Genomic DNA, 10,336 nt, shown 5'->3' on the forward strand with positions numbered 1-10,336 from the left:
TTCAACAAACCTCACACAACCCATGGACCACGGAGTTATTTACATATTCAAGTCTCATTGTAGGTGATTACCAAAAAAAGTGCATTTGCTCTTGCATGGTCAGTTTCTGTCATGATGCATGGAATCAGTAAATTTGACTGTCTTGATAGTAAGGGAAATAAAGCCCAGAACTGTCACCAAGTACTTCAACAAATTGAGGTTCGGAGATGATGGACAGGAAATTCCTGCACTCGTCGAAGCTCAAGCAAATACAACACCAATTGCTGAATTAATTCAAGTGCAAAACATTTCATGTAGTCCAGATGACCACATTCAAAGTAATAACTTTCTGTCAACTTGCCTTTCCTTTATTTCAGAAACAGATCTAATGATAATAATAATGAGCATATGGCATTGGTGGCTGGGAGACCCCTCGCGGGGTGCTTCGGCTGCCGCTCCACAAGTTCTTTAACGCCACTATGGCGACTTGCGAGTGAATGAGGATGAAATGATGATGAAAGACACACAACACCCAGTCATCTCGAGGTAGAGAAAATCCCTGACCCCGCCGGGAATCAAACCCGGAACACCGTGCAAGGGAAGCGAGAACGCTACTGCAAGACCACGAGCCGCGGACAACAGATCTAATAGAAGTGCACAATACAGAAATGAATAGGAAACAAAGGGAAGAAGAAGTCGAGAAAAATGATGTCCCTAGATAAATGAATAGACCTTAAGAAGCTACTGACAGTATTGTAAAAATGATACACTGCTACTCACCATATAATGGTGGTGATGAGTTGCAGAGAGACACAACAAAAAGACAGCTAAGCCTTCTAATGCAAACACACACACATTCACGCAAGCACAACTCACGTAAAGATCATCATTCCAACTCACATAAAGATCATCATTCCATCTGGCCACAAGGCCGGACTGCGAGCAACTGCGCATGATCGGAGAAGCAATGTGGGTGGCTTGGGTAATGAGCAGGCTGGGGCAGGGAGGAAGGGATAGCAGAGTACAGGTGGAGGACGGTAAAGTGGTGCATGTGGCAGCATATAGGGAAGTAGTGGGGACAGATTAAGGCAGCTAGGTGCAGTCAGGAGGTTAGACAGAGGGGAGGAGGGGGGTGGAAGGGAGCGGAAATGGAGACAAGTAAAGAGATGGTGGGTGTCTTGGTGGAATATAAGGCTGTGTAGTGGTATAGTGGGAGCAGGGAAGGGGTATAGATGGGTGAAAGACAGTGACTGATAAAGGTTGAGGCCAGGAGGGTTATGGGAACGTAAGATATACTGCAGGGAGAGCACCCATCTGAGCAATTCAGAAAAGCTGGTGTTGGTAGGAAGGATCCAGATGGTGCAGGCTGTGAAGCAGTCACTGAAATGAAGAACATTATGTTGGGCAGGATGCTCTGCAGCTGGTGGTCCAGCTGTCTCTTGGTCACCATTTGTCTGTGGCCATTCATGCGGACAGACAGCTTGCTAGTCGTCACACCCATGAAGAACACAGCACAGAGTAATTTTATATCCTCCCTCCTCCTGCAATCTTCAATTTATTTGCTGCCTCAGTAGCAAAATGCACCTACAATTTTAATCTTTTCATTTCTCTTTGCATCACCTAATTTGACGCAACTACAACACGCCATTATCCTTGTTTCACTTTTATTCATGGTTATTTTGTAACTTCTTTTCAATACAGTACCTATTCCATTCTAATGACCATTCAAGTAGTTTCTCAATACAGACAGAATTACAATGTCATAGGTAAACCTTGAAGTTTTTATTTGTTCTCCCTGAACTTCAATTCCCTCTCCAAATGCCTCCAAAGCTGCTTTTACTGGTTGCTCAATGTACAGGTTGAATAACATGTGTTTTGGGCTACAATCCCCCTTTCCCTCCCCTCACTGTCTCATGTTCACATTCTTTGAGTCATAGCTGTAATCTGCTTTTTGTAAAAGTTGTAGATAAACTTCCACTTTCTGTATGTTATCCCTGTTAATTTCAGAAATCCAAAATGTTTATTCCAGTAAACATTATCAAAAGCTTACACTAAACCTATTAATGTCATTTTGAATTTCTTCAACCTATCGTGTGAGTCGTTAAGTTGTAAGCTACGATTGTTTTGTGTATTCCTACATGCCTCCAGAAACTAGACTAATTTTCCTCAGGTCAGCTTCTAAAATGCCCCATCCATCCGTAGATAATTCTACACGTATATTGCAACCATGACTTATTCAACTAATGGTTTGGTAAAACACTTATCAGCATTTGCTTTCTTTGCTAATGGGATAATTTTATTTATAAGTCTAGTTTCATAGGACCTAGCTGAAAAGCAAATCTCCATGGTCATGGAAGATATCAGTGCATAGGATAACATCAGAAAGTTCACAATAAAATAAAATTTACACAAATCCTATGCAGACAAGCTGCTGAGTATATATTAGCATAATCAACATAAAATAAGAATTTGCTTATTTTTTTCCAGGAACTCCCCCACAGAACAGAAGGAGTGGGCTATGACGAATTTCTTCCATTTAGATTTGGACGTGCAATGATTACTGATAAGATTTTTTAATTCTTGTAGTGGCTTATCGTACATGAAGTCAGCACAATGCTGTGCGCCATTCTGCACAACAGTTTAATGCAGATTTTATTTCTGCCTAGTATTAACTAAGTGAAGTTGCTAATTTTCAAGAATAAGCTCACATTGTTAATAACATATGAAATTAAATAAATATACTATATCTAGATGCCAATGTAAGAATTCCAAAACCCTTGAACAGCGGTCAACAAGAAGTTTGTGAACTTACTCTTTATATTGCTTCAACTGTCCATTTCTGAGTTACAAATACTCTTTGAGAATGGAAAGAGTTACTCCAGAAAACAACCATATGACACATGTGAAACGAAAATAAGCAAAGTATACTAATTCTGCATGTTCACCTATCACTTACAGCAGATATGCTCTAATCCAGCACCATTCAGCTCTTTAATACGATTCTTAACATGAGCTTTCCATTACAATCTACTATTCAACTGTACACCTAGGAATCTAGACTTATCAGACTCACTAATCATATGCCCATTCTGTCTAATCAAAACTTAAGTTTAGCTGAACTGTGTGTTAGAAACTGTAAAACAAACTTAAATATTTTAGTATCACCTGTCATATTATAAGGTATATCATTTACACATGAATAGGAAACAGTAGTGGTCCCCACACTGAATACCGAAGGATACTGCGACCCCCCCCCCCCCCCCCCCCCCCCCCGACACCAGCACACATTGTTCTCATTTATATGGAGAATGGGTTTTGCTGTCTGTTCTTAAAATATGAGAGAAATAAACTACAAGCAATTCCTCATATTCCATAATGGTCCAAGTTCTGCATTAATAGTTTGTGGTCAACACAATCTAACACCTTAGTTAAATTGAAGATGTCTAATGTTCACAACTTGTTTAATCCTCCGATGGCATAACAGTAGGTTTAGAAATGTCTACATTATTCCTTTCACCTTTTTTTATAAAGTGGTTTCACTACTGAGTAATCATTTAGGAAACTGACCAATCCTAACGTCAAAATTACTGATGTTGATAAGTACAGGGCAAACATATGAAGCACAGTGCTTTAGTACTCCGCTATCCGTGAAACTCTTTAGTCTTCAGTGATTTAAACATTGACTCAGTCTCCCACCTGTCAGTATCAAGGAGGCATATTTCAAATGTCAGTCTTGGAAAGCTGTTTTCTAATAAGAGTTTTATGACTTCCTATAGAAACCAACTTTTCATTTAACTCACTTGCCATTTTAGGGAAGTGATTGTTAAATAATGTACATATATCTGACTTATCAGTAACAAAAAAATTTTACCACACACTGGGCCACCCATAGATTTCACGGGACGCTAGGCAAACGTTTGTGAGACCATAAGCCTTCTCAGCCCACAGAGTTAATACTGATTCTTCAGTATGTTATTTTACAGCTAAACAGTAAATGAATGCTGCTTGCACTGTCAATAACTTATTTATTAATTGAATGTACTGTATTTGAGTAGATATAAATATCAGTTCACACAATAATAACTGTTAAAAGAAACAAACGTAACATTTAGTGAGAAATCTTTGCCAGCCCCACTTCATTCTCTTGGTTTAAAAAGTCTGGTTGATACTGTCTGTGTCAGCTGAACAATTTCAGACAACAGCAGACGGAACACTGAATCTTTTATTCTTGCAGCTGATGATGTTATCCACTATATTACTGAAGTCCATTATAAAAGCAATTTCACAATAAAGTGTTTGATGATTACGTTTCTCTTAGCATAAACCTGATCTTAAATGATTTTTGATTAATTCTAATTTATTGCATTCTCTTTCACCTGATGCAAAAGTCACTGGTTAGGGTGATGTAAATTCTGAGTGTAATATAAAGTTCAGGAAACACAGATTGTTGCTTCAACTTATTAATTTCATGTGGAAAAGGAAACAGAAGCTTTTGTTTTCTGGTGTCTTTGTCAAACTACACCCACTGACTTGAATATTTCTTTGGTAAGACTATCACTCACACCATCAGGATAAGTTCTAATTAATTTCTTAATTGTATCACTACCATCCCAATTTGTATTTATTCTAAGAATGGTTTCAAAAGTTGAACAAATATTTTTCATGCCTTCATACCGAGAATCTTTTGAGAAACAATCTTGCTATGATTACTACAAAAACCTCTTTTTGATGTTGTTCAGTTTCATCTGGGAGTGTGTCAGACGTTAGAATCATCAAAGAAAACCTCCATTTTTCATCATCTCTGTTTTGGAAAAACTGCCTCAATCCCAGTTTCAGTAGCTTTTTTTTAAAGCTCTGCTTAAGAATTCAGGCCAGGGAACCCTTACGTCCTTAGCTATGAAACCATAAGATCACCAGTATTTTTCATTTCCACACTAGGGGAAATATCTGTTGACTGGAGACTCAAAATTCCTACATCCATATGGTCCAAAACATCCAAAAGGATCAATGTTTTAAAGCTTCTATTACTTCTGATACTTTTCCTGCTATAGGCCTCACTGACTCAATTCTTCTGCTACATCTTGTTTCAGGCAGGCTATTGAGAGATTGACTGCCAGTGTATTTTAATAACCCTTCCCAGCTCTGTGGGATTGCATTGAAGAAATTGTACAGCTAATTCACACAGCTGAAGAACGTACCTATTACGTTAAGAGTACGAGCTGCACAAAGGGAAAATATTGCCAGCAGATAAATGCTCCAATTTTTGCTTGCACCACCTTTTCTTTGACCAACCGTATCTGATCCATTATCAAGGCACTGACCGCAACAGTGCTGTAAATAAAGCTCATGCTCGTTAAATACATCTACGATATCATTACTAATTGCATCACCTGTCTTTTTCTGCAAATCAAACTATTCCAGAAACCTCTCATTAATTTCCCATTTACTTTCACCTTTAAATGAAACCCATACACTTTAAAATCAGAATACTCTGTTTGGCTTTAGACACATCTGGCGCAGCATTGCAAATAAGGTAATAAAAGCTCATTCTGTGTTTGCCAAGAAAAAAACATTCAGTATCTTTTTTTGTGTTTCTCTTGACAACTTTTAAGATAAATTGTAAATTCTCTCAAAATGAGTCATATTTAGCCAGTATGTCAATTAAACTCAAGAAGTTGCCATTATCTGGCTGTCATAACTGGTGGATTCTTCACCTAAAACGCAAATTTCACTAGGCTAAAAAGATAATATCACCTATAATTCTTTTTAACAGCTCACACAAAGTCTCTTTCTTTCAGCAATAGTTTCTAGAATGTGAAATGCACACAGCTACCTATTAGGCTCTGTTCGCAACATATCATGCTAAAAAATTATTTTCATGCAACAAACTAGTCTCTTGGTCAGGAAGAATGGATTATGACTCTTTTCAAGTTGTCTTCATCTAGTTTAGATAACCTAGACGTGGCCAAGAACTCGAGAAAATTCTGGTCCTATGTAAAATCATTAAGCTGCTCTAAGGTTTCTATCCAGTCACTTGTTCAACAGTCTCATGTGGCAGTTGAAGGTAGCAAAACAAAAGCCGAAGTTTTAAATTTCATGTTCAAGAAATCATTCACACAGGAGAATCTTACAAACATACCATCGTTTGATCATCTAACGGACTCCCATATGGATGACATATTAATAAGCATCCCTGGCACAGATACACAACCAGAGTTAAAAACCAGTAAGTCACCAGATCCAGATGGAATCCCAATTCGGTTTTTCAAAGAGTACTCTACGGCACTGGCTGCTTACCTAGCACGCATCTGTCACAAATCTCTCGTCCAGCGCAAAGCCCCTAGGGACTGGAGAAAGGCACAGGTGACTCCTGTGTACAAAAAGGGCAAAAGAATGGACCGGCAAAATTACACATCAATATTCCTAATGTCAGTTTGCTGCAGAATCCTTGAACATATCCTCAATCTGAATACAATAAATTTCCTCGAGACCGAGAAGCTTATGCCCACAAATCAGCTTGGTTTTGGAAATCATTGCTCACGCGAAACTACAGCCAGATTCCATATTTCTAGATTTCCAGAAAGCATTTGACATGGTGCCCCACTGCTGGCTGTTACAGAAGATACAAGCACATGGAATAGGTTCACAATATGTGAGTGGCTCAAAGATTTCTTAAGTAATAGAACCCAGTATGTTATCCTTGATGATGAGTGTTCATCAGTAATGCGCCAGCAAAGTGCGATAGAACTGCTATTATTCTCTCTCTCATATATATATATATATATATATATATATACACACACACACACACACACACACACACACACACACACACACACACACACACACACACAAATATATACGATTTGGTGGACAGGATGGGTAGCAACCTGCAGTTGTTTGCTGATGATGCTGTAGTGTACGGTAAAGTGTCGACATTGAGTGACTGTAGAAGGATGCAAGATGACTCGGACAAAATTTCTAATTGATGTGATGAATGGCAGCTAGCTCTAAATGCAGAAAAATCTAAGTTAATGCAGATGAGTAGGAAAAACAAACGCATAATGTATGGATATAGCGTTAGTAGTGTCCTGCTTGACACAGTCATGTCATTTAAATATCTGGGCATAACACTGCAACGTGATAGGAAATGTAATGAGCATGTAAGGATTGTGGCAGTAAAGGCAAATGGTCAACTCTGATTTATTGGGAGAATTCTAGGAAAGAGTGGTTCACCTGTAAAGGAGGTTGCATATAGGACACTAGTTTAAACTATTCTTGGGTACTACTCGAGTGTTTGGGATCCATACCGGGACAGATTAAAGAAAGACATTGAAGCAATTCAGAGCCAGGCTGCTAGATTTGTTAATGGTAAGTTCGCACAACATGTAAGTGTTATGGCGATGCTTCCGGAACTCAAATCGGAATCCCTAAAGGGAAGGCTATGTTCTTTCTGAGGAGCGCTACTGAGTACATTTAGAGAACCGGCACTTGAAACTGACTGTGGAACAATTCTACTCCCACCAACATACATACTGGGTACAACCATGAAGATATGAAAATTAAGGCTCATACAGAAGCAAATACACAGCCTTTTTCCCTTGTTCTATCTGTGAGTCGAACAGGAAAGAAAATGATTAGTTGTGGTACTGGGACACATCTGCCACTTGCCATACGGTGGATTGCAGGATACTGATGTAGATTTAACTACAGCATGCCTTTAGGGATCATTCTGAAATAATAAGTATGGCCAGCAGAGGAGTTTTTTCTGGCCATCACTCCGCATTAACCAATCTCTTTTTACTTCAAATTTGCTTTTAGAGCATTCGGAATATAAGTGGTGTGCAGTAGCCACCAGAAAGATCGTGGGAGGCGTACATCGGCATGGCGTGTCACGGACGGTAGTTGCCGCAAGTAGAGTCCCGTCCACCAGAGGGCACACGAGAATTCGACCGTGACCTCTGCCGGCGGAACAACAATAACAACTCAGGCAGCACGGGCTGTGCCCAGTCAGTTCACATCGGGCATGCCTAGGAGACAGTTCCCGGTCTACTATATGTGAAGTGTGACGGAAAATGTGAACCGTGTTACTACACAATTGACGACGAGGATGGGATCATTCTTTCGCGTGTTGTGTCGTTGTTCCGGTTTTGCAGCTTATCCACGGCATGGAGGATTTAGTGTGGGTTTTGGTTGAGCAGCAGACGGAGCTCATGGCAACCATGAAACAAGTGCTTCCGGCGTTGCTCTCCACGCAGTCTGCTCCAACTCCGTTCCCTCCTCCCTTTCCCCCCCCTATGACGAGACGGCGGAGGATTGGGACGCATATGAACATCGCCTTCGGCAGCAATTCTAGGCATTTCATGTTGCCGATGCGGAGGTATGTCGTGCTCGTATCTTGTCTTGAATACCTCCCTCGCTGTATCAAGTTTTGCGGCAGCTAGCGCCGTTGCAGGAACCCTCATCCTTGTCTTTTGACGTATTGTGTTCATTGCTGTCTTCATTAATTTGTCGCCGCACGCATGTTGTGGTGGCTAGGGTCGAGTTCTATCAATGCAAGAAGCAGCTCCATCAGTCTTACCAGGCGTGGGCCGCTACCCTGCACGGTCTTAGTCGCAAGTGTCATTTTGTCACAGAGCAGTCGTGAGAGTCGTTTGCCCATGTTATGGTGCGCGACGTCATTGTTAGTTCGGCCCCTGATAGGGAGGTCAGGCAACGGGCCCTGCAGTTAGAAGACCCTTCCCTTGAGGAAGTCCTGTCCATTGCTCAATTGTATGAAGTCTCTCATGCCGCAGGTCAACAGTTGGAAGCGTGGTGCGACGTCACGGCGGCTCACGGCGGCGCGGCCGCATCCACTGCGTCCGGGGTGCACGAGGTGCGAGCGATACAATCCGGCCGTTACGACCGCTCCCACACGGCGTGTAAACAGAGTTTCGGCCGCCGGCCCCTGTTACCGTCCTGTGCGTCATACTATATACATCATGATCGGTCAGAGTGCCCCCAGCATTGGGCCATTTGTCGCAAATGTAATAAAAAGCAACACATTGCTAAAGTTTGCCGCTCAGTCTCAAAAGAATCAAAGGAAGCAGGTACAGAGGACATGGACGTTGACATTCAGGAGGTTTCATTGGGCCAGGCTCCCGACGCATCGGCACACAAATTCTTTATCGAGGTGTTGGTTCGGTCGCGCTGATTACAACTGCAAATAGATACGGGCGCGGCAGTTTCTATGTTGAATGCACAAACTTACTCCGACCTTGGGTCGCCCCCTCGTTAGAGCCAGTTAACCGGCGTCTACGCGGTTATGGTAAACTGGGTCAATTCACTACCGACGTGACTTACAAATCAGTGATGCAAGCTCCACTAACCTTTTTGGCTTGGATGCCTTTCAAGCTTTCGGTTTTTCTATCGCTGACACCATACAGTTGGTCTCCGAAGACGTTCACTATCAATCATTGGAATCTTTGATCTCTGACTTTCCGGATGTCTTTGAGGAGGGCCTGGGGCGTGTTTCAGACTTTGCAGCTCACTTAACGTTGAAGGTGTCGACTCGCCCGCGTTTTCTACGTGCGAGGCAGATCACCTTGGCTCTCTGCCCTCAGGTAAAAGAAGAGCTAGACCAGCTGACAGCCCTAGGGGTCGTTCTTCCCATTTCTTCTAGTGAGAGGGCTTCGCCCCTCGTTATTGTCAGGAAACCCTCGGGAAAATTACGTCTTTGTGGCGATTTCAAGGCCACCATTAATTCCCAATTGGTGGTGGACACCTATCCTTTGCCTCGTGCTGATGAATTGATCTCCGCCGTGGCCAGAGGCCAATATTTTTCAAAAATCGATCTTTCGGAGGCTTATCATCAGATACCACTTGATGACAACTCCAAACGACTGGCGGTCGTCAACACCCCGTTTGGCCTTTACCAATACCAGCGGTTGACCTTTGGAATATTCAGTGCCCCGGCGATATTCCAGCATTACCTTGAGCACGTCACGTCGACAATCCCTCATTGTTTTAATTACCTGGACGACAATTGTCACAGGCTGCAGCACGAAGGAACTCTTGCACAACCTTCACACCCTCTTTCTCAAATTCAGGTCCGTGGGCTTGCGTTGCAGCCTGCGTAAGTCAAACTTCTTCCAACCGTCCATTGAGTATGTGGGCTACACCATCTCTCGACACGGCGTCCAGCCACTAGGAAGTTTGGTCCAAGGTACCGTCGACCTTCCACGGCCCGCTTTGCTGAAGGAGTTACAAACTTTTTTAGGCAAGATTGCCTATTACCACCAGTTCATTCCCAGGGCTTCCACCATAGCCCGCCCCCTTGTACTGCCTTCTGCGCAAGGGTGTTCCTTTTGATTGGTTG

The sequence above is a fragment of the Schistocerca serialis genome, chromosome 2 (genome assembly GCF_023864345.2).
Source record: "Schistocerca serialis cubense isolate TAMUIC-IGC-003099 chromosome 2, iqSchSeri2.2, whole genome shotgun sequence".
In the NCBI taxonomy this organism is placed as follows: domain Eukaryota; kingdom Metazoa; phylum Arthropoda; class Insecta; order Orthoptera; family Acrididae; genus Schistocerca; species Schistocerca serialis.